The 18,647-nt window shown below is 42.6% G+C and overlaps 1 long non-coding RNA gene across 1 annotated transcript in view; it reads left to right on the forward strand.

Moving 5' to 3' along the window:
* Positions 1 to 17,647, forward strand: part of LOC122939216 — a 118,865-nt gene extending 101,218 nt beyond the window's left edge. The window contains exons 3-4 of the long non-coding RNA XR_006390104.1: positions 17,206 to 17,387; positions 17,497 to 17,647. This is a non-coding gene — a long non-coding RNA (uncharacterized LOC122939216). The remainder of the gene's footprint in view (positions 1 to 17,205; positions 17,388 to 17,496) is intronic.
* The last annotated feature ends 1,000 nt before the right edge of the window (positions 17,648 to 18,647 follow it).

Below are 18,647 nucleotides of genomic sequence, written 5' to 3' on the forward strand. Positions count from 1 at the left end.
GGTGGAAGTAGGTATATATCGCACTCCTATATCGGTATTTTGTGGAAGCAGTGAAATCAAACCCCTCAATCAGTATTTTGTGGAAGCGGGTATATAGAATCCCTTAATCAATATTTTGTGGAAGCAGGTATATCACACTACTTAATCAGTATTTTGTGTAAGCAGGTATTCAAACCCCTTAGTCTATATTTTGTGGAAGCAGGTATATCGCACCCTTTAATCAGTGTTTTGTGGAAGGAGGTATATAGAACCCCTTAATAAATATTTTCTGGAAGCAGGTTTATAGCAACCCTCAATCAGTATTTTGTGGAAAAATGTATATAGAACCCCTTAATCAATATCTGGTGGAAACAGGTATATATCGCACCCCTATATCTGTATTTTGTGGAAGCAGTGAAATCAAACCCCTTAATCAGTATTTTGTGGAAGCATGTATATCAAACACCGTAATCAATATTTTGTGGAAGCAGGTATATCGTACCCTTTAATCAGTGTTTTGTGGAAGCAGGTATATAGAACCCCTTAATCAATATTTTGTGGAAGCAGTTATATCGCACCCCTCAATCAGTATTTAGTGAAAGAAGGTATATAGAACCCTTTAATCAATATTTGGTGGAAGCAGATATATATCACACCCCTATATCTGTATTTTGTTGATGCAGTGAAATCAAACCCCCCAATTAGTATTATGTGGAAGCGTGTATATAGAATCCCTTAAACAATATTTGGTGGAAGCAGGTATATCGAACCCCTTAATCAGTATTTTGTGGAAGCAGGTATATCAAACCCCTTAATCAGTATTTTCTGGAATCAGGTATATCGCACCCCTCAATCAGTATTTTGTGGAAGCAGATATATAAAACTCTTTAATCAATATTTGGTGGAAGCAGGTATATTGCACCTCTGAATCAGTACTTTGTGGAATCAGGTATTTAAAAACCCCTTAATCAATATCTTGTGGAAGCAGGTATATCGCACCCCTCAATCTATATTTTGTGGAAGCAAGTATAAAGAACCCCTTAATCGGTATTTGGTAGAAACAGGTATATCGCAGGCCTCAATCAATATTTGGTGGAAGCAGGGATATTAATCCCTTAATCAGTATTTTGTGTAAGCAGGTATATAAAAAACACTTAATCAGTATTTGGTGGAAGAAGGTATATTGCACCCCTCAATTTTTATTTTGTGGAAGCTGGTATATAAAACCCTTTAATCAGTATTTTGTTTAAGCAGGTGTATCGCCGTCCTCAATCAATATTTGGTGGAAGAAGATATATCAATCTCTTTAATCTGTATTTTTTGGAAGCAGGTATATAGAACTCTTAAATAAATTTTTGGTGAAAGCAGGTCTATTGCATCTCTCAATCATTATTTTGTGAATGCAGGTATATAAAAAACACTTACTCAGTATTTCGTGGAAGCAGGTATATAGAACTCTTAAATCAATATTTGGTGGAAGCAGGTATATTGCACCCCTCAATCTGTGTTTTGTGGAAGCAGGTATATAGAACTCTTAAATCAATATTTGGTGGAAGCAGGTCTATCGCATACCTCAATTGGTATTTTGTGTAAGAAGATATATCAATCCCTTTAACCACTTCAGCCCCGCTAGCTGAAACCCCCTTCATGACCAGAGCACATTTTACACTTCGGCACTACGACTTTCATTTGATGGTATTTTATTGCTGCTGACATTTTAACTTTTTTTGTTATTAATCAAAATGTAACGATTTTTTTGCAAAAAAATGACATTTTTCACTTTCAGCTGTAAAAATTTGCAAAAAAAACGACATCCATATATAAATTTTTCGCCAAATTTATTGTTCTACATGTGTTTGATAAAAAAAAAATGTTTGGGCAAAAAAAAATGGTTTGGGTAAAAGTTATAGCGTTTACAAACTAAAATGTGAATTTCCGCTTTTTGAAACAGCTCTGATTTTCTGAGCACCTGTCATGATTCCTGAGGTTCTACAATGCCCAAACAGTAGAAAAACCCCACAAATGACCCCATTTCGGAAAGTAGACACCCTAAGGTATTCGCTGATGGGCATAGTGAGTTCATAGAACTTTTTATTTTTTGTCACAAGTTAGCGGAAAATGATGATGATTTATTATTATTATTTTTTTCTTACAAAGTCTCATATTCCACTAACTTGCGACAAAAAATAAAAAATTGTAGGAACTCACCATGCCCCTCACAGAATACCGTGGGGTGTCTTCTTTCCAAAATGGGGTCACTTGTGGCGTAGTTATACTGCCCTGGCAATTTAGGGGCCCATATGTGTGAGAAGTACTTTGCAATCAAAATCTGTAAAAAATGACCGGTGAAATCCGAAAGGTGCACTTTGGAATATGCGCCCCTTTGCCCACCTTGGCATCAAAAAAGTGTCACACATCTGGTATCGCCGTACTCAGGAGAAGTTGGGGAATGTGTTTTGGGGTGTCATTTTACATATATCCATGCTGGGTGAGAGAAATATCTTGGCAAAAGACAACTTTTCCCATTTTTTTATACAAAGTTGGCATTTGACCAAGATATTTTTCTCACCCAGCATGGGTATATGTAAAATGACACCCCAAAACACATTCCCCAACTTCTTCTGAGTACGGCGATACCAGATGTGTCACACTTTTTTGCAGCCTAGATGCGCAAAGGTGCCCAAATTCCTTTTAGGAAGGCATTTTTAGACATTTGGATCCCAGACTTCTTCTCACGCTTTAGGGCCCCTAAAAAGCCAGGGCAGTATAAATACCCCACATGTGACCCCACTTTGGAAAGAAGACACCCCAAGGTATCCAATGAGGGGCCTGGCAAGTTCATAGAAATATTTTTTTTTTCGCATAAGTTAGCGGAAATTGATTTTTTTTTGTTTTTTCTCACAAAGTCTCACTTTCCGCTAACGTAGGACAAAAATTTAAATCTTTCATGGACTCAATATGCCCCTCAGCAAATACCTTGGGGTGTCTTCTTTCCAAAATGGGGTTAGTTGTGGGGTGTTTGTACTGCCCTGGCATTTGAGGGTCTCCGCAATCATTACATGTATGGCCAGCATTAGGAGTTTCTGCTATTCTCCTTATATTGAGCATACAGGTAATGAGATTTTTTTTTCCGTTCAGCCTCTGGGCTGAAAGAAAAAAAATGAACGGCACAGATTTCTTCATTCGCATCGATCAATGTGGATGAAAAAATCTCTGCCAAAAAAAAAAATGGAGGGGAAAGGCGTCTGCCAGGACATAGGAGCTCCGCCCAACATCCATACCCACTTAGCTCGTATGCCCTGGCAAACCAGATTTCTCCATTCGCATCAATCGATGTGGATGAATAAATCATTGCCGGGATTTTTTTTTTTTTATATATATACAAAGTGCTTGCCAAAGCATAGGAACGCCGCCTCCTCCTCAGCTCGTATGCCTTGGCAAACGTATCTGTCACTGCAGAGGAGAAAATCCCGTCTTGCAGCGCCGCATACACCGACTTGCGTGTAATCTGACAGCAGCGCAATGCTTCTGTCAGAATGCACATCGGTGCTGCAGCTAGTAGATCGGTTGGTCCACCTGGAAGGTAAAAAAAGAAAAAGAAAAAAAAAGAAAAAACCAGGCCACAACGCAATAATTTTATTAACTTTGGAACAGAACATGTAAACTTTAACTTTGTGAACTAAACATTAACGTGTTTGCTTACTGGTGTTTTTTTTTGTTTTTTTTGTTTTTTTACCTTTATAGAACAAACCTCTCCTTCCCCATGGGTCAATGTGCAAAGCGCAAATCGCCCAAAGATGTGGCGAAGTGCGTTATGCACTTTGACCCATGTGAAAGGAGACGTTTGCAGCAGCTGTATGTGAATGGGCCCTAATAGCCCTGTGTGTGCCTGTCCTGGTGAGATGATCCCTATGCTAGGTGTACCTGTGTGTGATACTTCCGGAAACACTCCCCTAAGCATAGGGCAGGGTGGTCAGGACAGTCAGGACAGAAATAGCGGGTGTCACGCCTTATTCCACTCCTGCTACAGACACGACATCTTTTTCGGGGTGACGGGTGGGTTGAGGTACCAGCAACGACATTGGGGAAATGTCGCTCGTGTAGACGGCTCACTACACTGGTGGATGGGGCCACGGAACATCCTGGATACAGGAGGTTCTCGATGATCTCTTCCTGAAATTTGAGGAAGGATCCAGTTCTCCCAGCCTTACTGTAGAGAACAAAACTATTGTACAGAGCCAATTGAATTAAATATACAGACACCTTCTTATACCAGCGTCTGGTTCTGCGGGAAACTAAATACGGAGACAACATCTGGTCATTGAAGTCCACCCCTCCCATGTGAAGGTTATAGTCGTGGACTGAGAGGGGCTTTTCAATGACACGGGTTGCTCGCTCAATTTGTATTGTCGTGTCTGCGTGAATGGAGGAGAGCATGTAAACGTCACGCTTGTCTCTCCATTTCACCGCGAGCAGTTCTTCGTTACACAGTGCGGCCCTCTGCCCCCTTGCAAGACGGGTGCTAACAAGCCGTTGGGGGAAGCCCGCGCGACTAGTTCGCGCGGTACCACAGGCGCCAATCCGTTCTAGAAACAAATGCCTAAAGAGGGCCACACTTGTGTAAAAATTGTCCACATAAAGATGGTACCCCTTGCCGAATAAGGGTGACACCAAGTCCCAGACTATCTTCCCACTGCTCCCCAGGTAGTCAGGGCAACCGACCGGCTCCAGGGTCTGATTTTTTCCCACATAGACACGAAATTTGTGTGTATAGCCTGTGGCCCTTTCACAGAGCTTATACAATTTGACCCCATACCGGGCGCGCTTGCTTGGGATGTATTGTTTGAAGCCAAGGCGCCCGGTAAAATGTATAAGGGACTCGTCTACGCAGATGTTTTGCTCTGGGGTATACATATCTGCAAATTTCAGGTTGAAATGGTCTATGAGGGGCCGAATTTTGTGGAGCCGGTCAAAAGCAGGGTGGCCCCTGGGACGGGAGGCGGTGTTGTCACTAAAGTGCAGGAACCGCAGGATGGCCTCAAAACGTGCCCTGGACATAGCAGCAGAGAACATGGGCATGTGATGAATCGGGTTCGTGGACCAATATGACCGCAATTCATGCTTTATTGTCAGGCCCATGTTGAGGAGGAGGCCCAAAAAAGTTTTAATTTCGGAAACTTGGACTGGTTTCCACCGGAAAGGCTGGGCATAAAAGCTTCCCGGGTTAGCGGTTATAAATTGTGTGGCATACCGGTTTGTCTCTGCCACAACTAAGTCTAAGAGCTCTGCAGTCAAGAACAGCTCAAAAAATCCCAGCGCCGAACCGATCTGAGCTGTCTCAACCCGAACTCCAGACTGGGCGGTGAAAGGGGGAACTACAGGTGCGGCTGAAGTTGGGGACTGCCAATCAGGGTTTGCCAGCACCTCTGGGATTCTAGGGGCTCTACGGGCACGTCTTTGCGGTGGCTGCGACGGGGTCACTACTGCACGTGCCACCGTACCAGCTTCAACTGCCCTTCTGGTGCTCGCTACTTCACCATGTTCTACGGCAGTGCTGGTACTAGGTCCAGGAAGGGCTGGGCTGCTGGTGTATGCCTCACCACGTAATCCGACAGCACCAGCCCCACTCTGCTGCTCTTGAAGCGGATCCTGCGCAACCTGCGGTCTAGCGACACGGGGCCGGGTACGCCTGCTGCTATCAGGGACCTCAGCCTCCTCGTCCGAACTTTGGGTCGGAGAGCCACTGCTTTCTACAGGTTTGTATTCTGACCCGCTGGATTCATCAGATGAGGGTTCCCACTCCTCATCCGACTGGGTCAGAAGCCTGTAGGCCTCTTCAGAGGAATACCCCCTGTTTGACATGTGGGCAACTAAATTTAGGGGTATTCCCTGAGACTACCCAAGAAAAAAAAAGCAAGCCTGTCTTACAAATGGGAGGCTAGCGAAGTACCAGAGGCTGCTGCGGTTGATAAAAAATATCAAAACTGATTTTTTTATCGTCGCAGTGCGTGTAAAGTGAATGTGCAGCGATCAAAAAAAAAATTTTTTTTTGTCACTGCGGTGGGGCGGGCGTGGGCGAACGCACGTGTGGGCGACCGATCAGGCCTGATCGGGCAAACACTGCGTTTTGGGTGGAGGGAGAACTAAAGTGACACTAATACAATTATAGATCTGACCGTGATCAGTTTTGATCACTTCCAGATACTATAAAAGTACAAATGCTGATTAGCGATACACTAATCAGCGAATAACGGACTGCGGTGCGGTGGGCTGGGCGCTAACCGATCCCTAAACTACCTAACCAAGGGGCCTAAACTATACTGAAACCTAACGGTCAATACCAGTGAAAAAAAAAGTGACAGTTTGCACTGATCACTTTTTTCCTTTCACTAGTGATTGACAGGGGCAAGAAGGGGTGATCAAAGGGTTAATAGGGGTGATCTGGGGGCTAAGTGTGGTGTAGTGGGTACTCACAGTGATGTGTGCTCCTCTGCTCCTCTGCTGGAACCAACCGACCAAAAGAAGGAGCAGAGGAGCACAGCAGCCATATAACCCCATCATATTTACTAATATGATGGGTTAAATGGCTGCTGATTGGACTTTTTAAAAATCAGCAACCTGCCAGCCAATGATCGTGGCCGGCAGGCTGCTGACGAAATACTCTGCTGCGAAATGCCGGCCCGCGATGCGCATGCGCGGGCCGGCTGTGACGTAATCTCGCGTCTCGCGAGATGACGCGCCGATGCGTCCAGGAGGAACAAATCAACCACCTGCCGGACGCATCGGTGCGTTAGGCGGTCGGGAGGTGGTTAATCTGTATTTTTTGGAAGCAGGTATATAGAAGCCTTTAATCAATATTTGGTGGAAGCAGGTATATGTCACCCATCAATCAGTATTTTGTAGAAGCATGTATATAAAAACCACTTAATCATTATTTTGTGGAAGCAGGTATATCGCACCCGTCAATCTGTATTTTGTGGAAGCAGGTATATCGAACCCCTTAATCACTATTTGGTGGAAGCAGGTATATCGCACCTCTCAATCTTTTTTTTGTCGAAGCAGGTATATCAAACCTTTATTCAGTATTTTGTGGAAACAGGTGTATCACAGGCCTCAATTAATATTTGGTGGAATCGGGTATATCACTACCCTTAATCAGTATTTGGTGAAAGCAGATATATAGAACCCCTAAATCAATATTTGGTGAAAGCAGATATATAGAACTCCTAAATCAATATTTGGTGGAAGCAGGTACTGTATATCTCGCCCCTCAAACTGTATTTTGTGGAAGCAGGTATATAGAACACCTTAATCAATATTTGATGAAAGCAGGTATATCACATTCTTCAATCAGTATTTTGTGGAAGCAGGTATATCGCACCCCTCAATCAGTATTTTGTGGAAGCAGGTATATTGAACTTCTCAATCAGTATTTGGTGGAAACAGGTATATAAAACCCATTAATCAGTATTTGGTGGAAGAAGGTATATCAAATAACTTAATCAATATTTGGTGGAATCAGGTATATCGCACCCCTCAATCAGTATTTTGCGGAAGCAGGTATAGCAAACCCCTTAATCAGTATTTTGTGGAAGCAGGCATATAGATCCCCTCAATCAATATTTTGTGGCAGCAGTTATATCGCACCCCTCGATCAGTATTTTGTGGAAGCAGGTATATCGCACTCCTTAATCACTGTTTTGTGGAATCAGGTATATCGCACCCCTCAATCTGTATTTTGTAAAAACAGTTATTTAGAACCCGTTAATCAATATTTGGTAAAAGCACATATATCACACCCCTCAATCACTTTTTTGTGTAACAGTATTTGGTTGAAGCAGGCATATCAAACCCCTTAATCATTATTTGCTGGAAGAAGGTATATCAAACCCCTTAATCAAGATTTGGTGTAATCAGGTATATCGCACCCCTCGATCAGTATTTTGTGGAAGCAGGTATATCGCACTCTTAATCAGTATTTTGTGGAAGCAGGTATATAGAACCACTTAATCAATATTTGGTGGAAGCAGGTATATCGCACCCCTCAATTTGTATTTTGTGGAAGCAGGTATATCTCACCCGTTAATCATTATTTTGTGGAAGCTGGTATATTGCACCCCTCAATCTGTATTTTGTGGAAGCAGGTATATAGAACCTGTTAATCAATATTTGGCAAAAGCACGTATATCACACCCCTCAATAATTATTTTGTGGAAGCAGGTAAATCGCACCCCTCAATCAGTATTTTGTGGAAGCAGATATATAGAACCCTTTAATCAATATTTGGTGAAAGCATGCATATTGCACCCCTCAATCAGTATTTTGTGGAAGCAGGTATATCAAACCCCATAATCAGTATTTTGTGGAAGCAGGTATATCAAACCCCTTAATCAGTATTTTGTGGAAGCAGGTATATCGCACCCTTCAATCAGTATTTGGTGGAAGCAGGTATTTTGAATACCTCAATCAATATTTGGTGGAAGCAGGAATATTGCACCCCTTTATCTGTATTTTGTGGAAGCAGGGTAATCAAACCCCTCAATCAGTATTTTGTGGAAGCAGGTATATCGAACCCCTTAATCACTATTTGGTGGAAGCAGGTATATCGCACCTCTCAATCTTTTTTTTGTCGAAGCAGGTATATCAAACCTTTAATCAGTATTTTGTGGAAACAGGTGTATCACAGGCCTCAATTAATATTTGGTGGAATGCGGGTATATCACTACCCTTAATCAGTATTTGGTGAAAGCAGATATATAGAACCCCTAAATCAATATTTGGTGAAAGCAGATATATAGAACTCCTAAATCAATATTTGGTGGAAGCAGGTATATCTCGCCCCTCAAACTGTACTTTGTGGAAGCAGGTATATAGAACACCTTAATCAATATTTGATGAAAGCAGGTATATCACATTCTTCAATCAGTATTTTGTGGAAGCAGGTATATCGCACCCCTCAATCAGTAATTTGTGGAAGCAGCTTTATCAAACCCTATAATCAGTATTTTGTGGAAACAGGTGCATTGTAGGCCTCAATCAATATTTGGTGGAAGCAGGTATATTAATCCCCTTAATCAGTATTTTGTGGAAACATGTATATAAAAAAAACTTAATCAGTATTTTGTGAAGGCAGGTGTATCGCAGGCCTCAATCAGTATTTTGTGGAATCAGGTATATCAATCCCTTTAATCAGTATTTTGTGGAAGCAGGTATATTGAACTTCTCAATCAGTATTTGGTGGAAACAGGTATATAAAACCCATTAATCAGTATTTGGTGGAAGAAGGTATATCAAATAACTTAATCAATATTTGGTGGAATCAGGTATATCGCACCCCTCAATCAGTATTTTGCGGAAGCAGGTATAGCAAACCCCTTAATCAGTATTTTGTGGAAGCAGGCATATAGATCCCCTCAACCAATATTTTGTGGCAGCAGTTATATCGCACCCCTCGATCAGTATTTTGTGGAAGCAGGTATATCGCACTCCTTAATCACTGTTTTGTGGAATCAGGTATATCGCACCCCTCAATCTGTATTTTGTAAAAACAGTTATTTAGAACCCGTTAATCAATATTTGGTAAAAGCACATATATCACACCCCTCAATCACTTTTTTGTGTAACAGTATTTGGTTGAAGCAGGCATATCAAACCCCTTAATCATTATTTGCTGGAAGAAGGTATATCAAACCCCTTAATCAAGATTTGGTGTAATCAGGTATATCGCACCCCTCGATCAGTATTTTGTGGAAGCAGGTATATCGCACTCTTAATCAGTATTTTGTGGAAGCAGGTATATAGAACCACTTAATCAATATTTAGTGGAAGCAGGTATATCGCACCCCTCAATTTGTATTTTGTGGAAGCAGGTATATCTCACCCGTTAATCATTATTTTGTGGAAGCTGGTATATTGCACCCCTCAATCTGTATTTTGTGGAAGCAGGTATATAGAACCTGTTAATCAATATTTGGCAAAAGCACGTATATCACACCCCTCAATAATTATTTTGTGGAAGCAGGTAAATCGCACCCCTCAATCAGTATTTTGTGGAAGCAGATATATAGAACCCTTTAATCAATATTTGGTGAAAGCATGCATATTGCACCCCTCAATCAGTATTTTGTGGAAGCAGGTATATCAAACCCCATAATCAGTATTTTGTGGAAGCAGGTATATCAAACCCCTTAATCAGTATTTTGTGGAAGCAGGTATATCGCACCCTTCAATCAGTATTTGGTGGAAGCAGGTATTTTGAATACCTCAATCAATATTTGGTGGAAGCAGGAATATTGCACCCCTTTATCTGTATTTTGTGGAAGCAGGGTAATCAAACCCCTCAATCAGTATTTTGTGGAAGCAGGTATATAGAATCCCTTAATCAATATTTGGTGGAAGCAGGTATATTGCACCTCTTAATCAGTATTTTGTGGAAGCAGGTATATAGATTCCCTTAATCAATATTTTGTGGAAGCAGGTATATCGCACCCCTTAATTAATATTTTGTGAAAGCAGGTATATAGAACCCTTTAACCAATATTTGGTGGAAGCAGGTATATCGCACCCCTCAATCAGTATTTTGTGGACTCAGCTATATCAAAACCCTTAATAAGTATTTTGTGGAAGCAGGTGTATCGTAGACTTCAATCAATATTTGGTGTATATTAATTCCCTTAATCAGTATTTTGTGCAAACAGGTATATAAAAAACCCTTAATCCATATTTTGTGGAAGTAGGTGTATCGCAGGCCTCAATCAGTAGTTAGTGTATGCAGATACAGTGGATATAAGAAGCCTACACACCTGTTAAAATGTCAGGCTTCTGTACTGTAAAAAAAATGAGACAAAAATAAATCATTTTTGAACTTTTTCCAACTTTAATGTGACCTATAAATTTATGGCTCAATATATGACACACAGTTATTATCTAAATAAAACACAGTGCCAAGGGGAACACAACTCTAAAGTGAAACCTATCACTCAGATAGGATGATAGAGATGATAGAGACAATAACCAAAGACAGAGATTCAGCAGAGGCTAAGTATAGAAACAAGAGAGAAGCTGAGGCGAAACATGCGTCAAGGTTATTATCTTGACTTGTATTCCTTCACCCCCCATCATGCCGCTTTCTTCACTCCCCCCCCCCATCATGTCTTTTGGTATACATTGATTTGATTATGATTATCTATCTGGCTCAGTTCACCCTTTAACTATAGGGTTTTGCACTGCTATTTTTTGAGGGATTAATCCTCTCTCTTGTATCTATACTTAGCCTCTGCTGAATCTCTGTCTCTATTGTCTCTATCATCTCTATCATCCTATGTGAGTGATAGGTTTCACTTTAGAGTTTTGTTCCCCTTGGGACTGTTATTTATTTATATGATAATTTTATGTCATATATTGAGCCATATTATCATTGATATCATTTTCTGTGATTGGATAATTTGTGCATGTACAACCTGTGTGCCTGACATGTTTTAAATCTCTTGGTCGGTGACAGCGGCCTAGGCCAGTGGATTATGGCATGTGCCTTATTGCTGGTTCTTTCTCCGCTATCTCTATTTTTATGTACATTATGATATGTTATGCATTTATTATAATAAAATTAACTATATTTTTGATTATTTTGGGCATTTTGTCATTGTTTGTTGGTAAACAACACTGTAGATTTATATTGGTTTCCAATCTTTTGCCCAGACTTATAGCTTTGTATCAGGCGCGTACATACAGGGGTCGCAGTTGCGACCAGGCCTGACACTCCAGGGGGCCCGGCCGCCTGTGGACCCCTGGCCCCGCCCTGCAGTAGTGCTGTGCTGCCTGTGCCTGTATAACCCGGGCCGGGGCCTGCCGCCCCAGTGTTGCGTTTCCGCGCTGCAGTGCCAGGCCAGTCCTACCTTCCCATAAGTCTCCTCCCCGTGCGGTGGTGCGGTGTGCCTCATCATTTCCTGTTGGGCGGCCGCACCGGACATGACGTTTCCGCCGAGACGCAGGGAGAAGGCGCCGGAGAAGAAAGGGAGATGAGCGGAGAGGGAGAGCGCAAATAAGCCGGAAGAAGATTTTTTAAAAAAAGGTCTTCATTGCTCACATTTATGGTGAGTTCAGAGTGAGGTCTGATGTGGGCTGAGAGTGGGGGTCTCATCATGGGGGGTTCTTTGGGCTGATTTGGGGGCTGAGTGAGGGTCTCATCATGGGGGGTCTTTGGGTTGATCTGGGGGCTGAGTGGGGGTCTCATCATAGGGGGTCTTTGGGCTGATCTGAGGACTGATGGGGCTGAGTGGGGGTCTCATCATGGGGGTCTTTGGGCTGATTGATCTGGAGGCTGACCGGGGGTCTCACATGGGGGTCTTTGGGCTGATTGATCTGGGGGCTGAGTGGGGGTCTCACCATGGGGGGTCTTTGGGCTGATCTGAGGTCTGATAGGGCTGAGTAGGGGTCTCATCATGGGGGTCTTTGGGCTGATCTGAGGTCTGATGGGGCTGGGTGGGGCCTGGGGGTCTCATCATGGGGGTCTTTGGGCTGATTGATCTGAGGTCTGATGGGGGCTGAGTGGGGCTCTCATCATTGGGGTCTTTGGACTGATTGAGCTGAAGGCTGACCGGGGGTCTCACATGGGGGTCTTTGGGCTGATTGATCTGGGGGCTGAGTGGGGGTCTCACCATGGGGGGTCTTTGGGCTGATCTGACGTCTGATGGGGCTGAGTAGGGGTCTCATCATGGGGGTCTTTGGGCTGATCTGAGGTCTGATGGGGCTGGGTGGGGCCTGGGGGTCTCATCATGGGGGTCTTTGGGCTGATTGATCTGAGGTCTGATGGGGCTGAGTGGGGCTCTCATCATTGGGGTCTTTGGACTGATTGAGCTGAGGTCTGATGGGGGCTGAGTGGGGGTCTCATCATGGGGGTCTTTGGACTGATTGATCTGAGGTCTTTTTAGTTGTTATGGATGATGGGACGGCGGGTCCGGCTCAGGCATGGTCACTTTAAGTACTGGCAGCATGTCCAAATCACACTGCGCGCTTATGTGATGTCACAAAGTTATCAGCGCTGCAGGTCCAGCAGGAAGTTGGGAACAGAGGGGCGCGGGAGCCACTGCTAGTCCGCCAATGCCCAGTAGTCTGACTCTATACTACAGTCACTCACCCCACCTCGCCTCGTTCTCTCTCTCTCTGCCAGCCTGAATCAGGCCCAGGAGCAGCACTCGTTCAGCCAGAGCCCACACTGAGCCCAGCCAGTCTCCAGCGTTCAGCCTTGCCAGTTGCCACTGACTTTCAGCAGGTCGATTCAGCAGCTTTCAGCCTGAGCCAGCTCAGGTAATACAAACCGGAATCCAAAAAAGTTGGGACACTATACAAATCGTGAATAAAAACTGAATGCAATGATGTGGAGATGGCAAATGTCAATATTTTATTTGTAATAGAACGTAGATGACAGATCAAACGTTTAATCCGAGTAAATGTATCATTTTAAAGGAAATATATGTTGATTCAAATTTTCACGGTGTCAACAAATCCCCAAAAAGTTTGGACAAGTAGCAATAAGAGGCTGGAAAAAGTAAATTTGAGCATAACGAAGAGCTGGAAGACCAATTAACACTAATTAGGTCAATTGGCAACATGATTGGGTATAAAAAGAGCTTCTCAGAGTGGCAGTGTCTCTCAGAAGCCAAGATGGGTAGAGGATCACCAATTCCCACAATGTTGCGCAGAAAGATAGTGGAGCAATATCAGAAAGGTGTTACCCAGCGAAAAATTGCAAAGACTTTGCATCTATCATCATCAACTGTGCATAACATCATCCGAAGATTCAGAGAATCTGGAACAATCTCTGTGCGTAAGGGTCAAGGCCGTAAAACCATACTGGATGCCCGTGATCTCCGGGCCCTTAAACGACACTGCACCACAAACAGGAATGCTACTGTAAAGGAAATCACAGAATGGGCTCAGGAATACTTCCAGAAACCATTGTCAGTGAACACAATCCACCGTGCCATCCGCCGTTGCCAGCTGAAACTCTACAGTGCAAAGAAGAAGCCATTTCTAAGCAAGATCCACAAGCTCAGGCGTTTTCACTGGGCCAGGGATCATTTAAAATGGAGTGTGGCAAAATGGAAGACTGTTCTGTGGTCAGACGAGTCACGATTCAAAGTTCTTTTTGGAAATCTGGGACGCCATGTCATCCGGACCAAAGAGGACAAGGACAACCCAAGTTGTTATCAACGCTCAGTTCAGAAGCCTGCATCTCTGATGGTATGGGGTTGCATGAGTGCGTGTGGCATGGGCAGCTTGCATGTCTGGAAAGGCACCATCAATGCAGAAAAATATATTCAGGTTCTAGAACAACATATGCTCCCATCCAGACGTCATCTCTTTCAGGGAAGACCCTGCATTTTTCAACAAGATAATGCCAGACCACATTCTGCATCAATCACAACATCATGGCTGCGTAGGAGAAGGATCCGGGTACTGAAATGGCCAGGTCTGCAGTCCAGATCTTTCACCTATAGAGAACATTTGGCGCATCATAAAGAGGAAGGTGCAACAAAGAAGGCCCAAGACGATTGAACAGTTAGAGGCCTGTATTAGACAAGAATGGGAGAGCATTCCTATTTCTAAACTTGAGAAACTGGTCTCCTCGGTCCCCAGACGTCTGTTGAGTGTTGTAAGAAGAAGGGGAGATGCCACACAGTGGTGAAAATGGCCTTGTCCCAACTTTTTGGGGATTTGTTGACACCATGAAATTCTGATTCAACATATTTTTCCCTTAAAATGGTACATTTTCTCAGTTTAAACTTTTGTTCTGTGATTTATGTTCTATTCTGAATAAAATATTAGAAGTTGGCACCTCCACATCATTGCATTCAGCATTTATTCACGCTTTGTATAGTGTTCCAACTTTTTTGGAATCCGGTTTGTAGTTACTATCTGGCCTTGGTGTGTTCTGTATATTATTATATGTGAGCTGGCCTGGTATATTAAGATGTATAACTTATACCAGCCGTACATATATAATTATATACAGGAGATGCCCAGGTTATATCAGCTGTACATATATAATTATATACAGGAGATACCCAGGTTATACCAGCTGTACATATATAATTATATACAGGAGATACCCAGGTTATACCAGCATGCTCCATATCACTATATACAAGAAGATGTATAACTTATACCAGCTGTACATATATAATTATATACAGGAGATGCCCAGGTTATGCCAGCATGCTCCATATCACTATATACAAGAAGATGTATAACTTATACCAGCTGTACATATATAATTATATACAGGAGATGCCCAGGTTATACCAGCATGGTCCATATCACTATATACAGGAGATGCCCAGGTTATACCAGCTGTACATATATAATTATATACAGGAGATACCCAGGTTATACCAGCATGGTCCATATCACTATATACAAGAAGATGTATAACTTATACCAGCTGTACATATATAATTATATACAGGAGATGCCCAGGTTATACCAGCTGTACATATATAATTATATACAGGAGATGCCCAGGTTATACCAGCTGTACATATATAACTATATACAGGAGATACCCAGGTTATGTCATCAGCGTGGTCCACTATATCACTATATACAAGAGATGATGCTGTTTGCCTTAGAACAAAAATAGGATCCTTTCAATTTGTTTATCTCGTTGTCCTGCAAAGCAAGATTTTGGACACGATAAATGTGGTTTCTAAATTGTTGCAGTCAAAAAATTTGGATTTATCCAGTGCAGCGCATCTAAGGCTAGTTTCACACTAGCGTTCAGCTGTCCGCTCGTGAGCTCCGTTTGAAGGGGCTCACGAGCGGACCCGAACGCTTCCGTCCAGCCCTGATGCAGTCTGAATGGATGCGGATCCGCTCAGACTGCATCAGTCTGGCGGCGTTCAGCCTCCGCTCCGCTCAGCAGGCGGACACCCGAACGCTGTTTGCAGCGTTCGGGTGTCCGCCTGGCCGTGCGGAGGCGTGCAGATCCGTCCAGACTTACAATGTAAGTCAATGGGGACGGATCCGTTTGAAGATGACACCATATGGCTCAATCTTCAAGCGGATCCGTCCCCCATTGACTTTTAATGTAAAAGTCTGGACGGATCCGCTCAGGCTACTTTCACACTTAGCTTTTTTTTGCCAATATAATGCAGACGGATCCGTTCTGAACGCTAGTGTGAAAGTAGCCTAATACAAAAGGCAGCTCAAGTCCTTTCGAAATATAGGGATAATTTTGATGGAGCAAAACAAACAGCGGTAGAACTGGCAGAAAAGTCGGGCATCCAGACGCAGTTCAAAAACAAAAGAGTAAGAAAAGTGAAGCGTCTCTTTGATGAACTATCAATAGATGAAAGGTTGCAGGATCCTGAACAATGCTTTAAAAGCGCTGTATTTTATAGGTGGTTAGACTTTGTGACCAACCAGCTGTCTAACCGATTTGCTGGAATGATCAATGTCATGCAGAGATTTAATATACTTCAGCCTACAGTCCTTGCCTCTGAAACCGATGATGATTTGTTCAAAACTGCTTCACAGCTACAGGACTGCTACCCAGAGGACATGTCACCAGCTTTCCCAGAACAGCTTCTGAGCTTCCGATCAACATTTCAGGAAGAGATTCTCAGATGCTCCACTGTAAAGGACCTTTCTCACCTTCTATTAGTTGATAAACTGTGCCTTGTCAGCCAATCTACAAGATGTGTGCATAGCGCTGCTGCTGTTCCTCACCATTCCAGTTACAGTTGCAAGTGCAGAAAGGTCCTTTTCAAAATTAAATTAAATTTAATAAAAAATTACTTCAGAAGCACCATGTCCCAACAGAGACTTTCTGGCCTAGCTCTGTTAAGTATTGAAAATGAGAGATCTAGAAGACTTAACATTGAAGCCATTGTGGACAACTTAGCTGAAATGAAAGCACGGCAGCGTCCATTTTAAAGGGATTTGTACGGCCCTTTGTTCGGCCCTTTGTTCGGCCTTTTGTGCGGCCCTTTGTTCGGCCCTCTGTTCGTCCCTTTGTTCGGCCCTTTGATCGGCCCTTTGTTCGGCCCTCTGTTCGTCCCTTTGTTCGGCCCTTTGTTCGGCCCTCAGTTTTGCTTGCAGTTTTGAGTTTTTACTAACCTTTGTTGCATTGTTTTAAAGTTTTGTACTAACCAAGTTATTTAACAGTTTATTATTTTATCTTGCTTTATAGTTATTAAAAAGTGCTAATGCATGGTTGTTCTTTAGTTACTTTCTGCAGGTCGGTCTTCTCGTTGTGTTGTGACTGTTTATTGAAAAGTTTAATTAAAGAAGAATATAACGTTACGGAGCTGGAAGGCATCACGTTTGAATTAACCAAGTTGGAAGTTACCATTGTTTGTCTTGCAATCCTGTTTCATGAATAAGATTCCTTGTTAAGGAATATTTGAGTAAGTTTCTTCTGTTACGTGGCTGAACTACATAGGAATTGTTTTTATATATACGCTGGCTGATATGCAATATTTAGAATAAAGTTATTGCTGTTTCTTTTTTCTGCAGGTTAAAAATTCATCCATCTTGCAGTGGCAAATACAATGTTGTTTTGAACCAGTGGAGAATTTCAATAAGTTGAAAGTTTTTTCTTGGTCCAATTGTACAATAATTGTCACGGTAGAGTCAAAGGAAAAAGGATGGTAAATAAATATCTCTTTTAAATTGATCATTGAATAAAATTAAGCTTCATAGACTAGTTTATTTTGTAGGTCTGTCTCCGGTTCAAGAAGAATGAGGAAGGTTTTTGGAAGATATACTTTTCTTTTTTTTATTATTTATTTGGACTATTGTTGGTCTACACCAAACTGTTAATGTCCCTAATAAAGTTGTTTGTTGTGGAAAATGTATCATTTTTTTCATTCTGCGTGCTTCTAATGACATATAATGTATATACCTCTCAACTCTTGCCCTTGGCGAATCGCGCAGAGGTAGAGCTTGGCAGGACAGCAGGATTGCCATCTAAAATTAGCCTGTCCCACACAAAGTGGTACTATTGGGAGGCATGTTGTAGTGAATGGTAGGCAGTTTGGCAGTGGAGGGAGGTTGGGGGGGGGGCGACGACGGGGAGGGGACCCCATGGTTCAGTTTTGCACCGGGGCCCCATGGATTGTGTGTACGCCACTGCTTTGGATATTGAGGCTTGTTTTTGGTTTAATAAATCCTTACAGCTACCTAGCACGGACCAGTAAGTCAATGTATAGATATAGAGCAAGTCTAGTGGAGGTAGCAGCAGCATTAGCTTAAGGGCTCCATAGCATCAGTGAACGGGAGAAGCCTAAAAGCACCTGGACAAAGCCGGACGACTAGGCACAAAGTTGTCTATTGCCACATGCCTCTATGGACATTGTGGATCAGAGGATTTGAAAGCATCCTGTACAAATAATGGAGCAGAGGTTTTGGCCTGCCGTTAGGGAGACCGCCATGGGGATTGCTGATTAAGAAGTTATTATATCCAGTACCTGAGTGCTAGAGTGTGGACGTAGTGTAGACAGATATAAGAAAGAACCTTTCCTGCCTACTGAAAGACAATCTTAAGAAACCCATTGGCAAGCCTGTTACTCGGATTACAGCTGAGATATTATTAGGATCATCATCTTTACCATATAAATGAACTGTACTTATGACTCTGAGGCAAGTGATTAAGTAAAGTTATGTTG

Source organism: Bufo gargarizans, chromosome 5, assembly GCF_014858855.1.
Source record: "Bufo gargarizans isolate SCDJY-AF-19 chromosome 5, ASM1485885v1, whole genome shotgun sequence".
Taxonomy (NCBI): domain Eukaryota; kingdom Metazoa; phylum Chordata; class Amphibia; order Anura; family Bufonidae; genus Bufo; species Bufo gargarizans.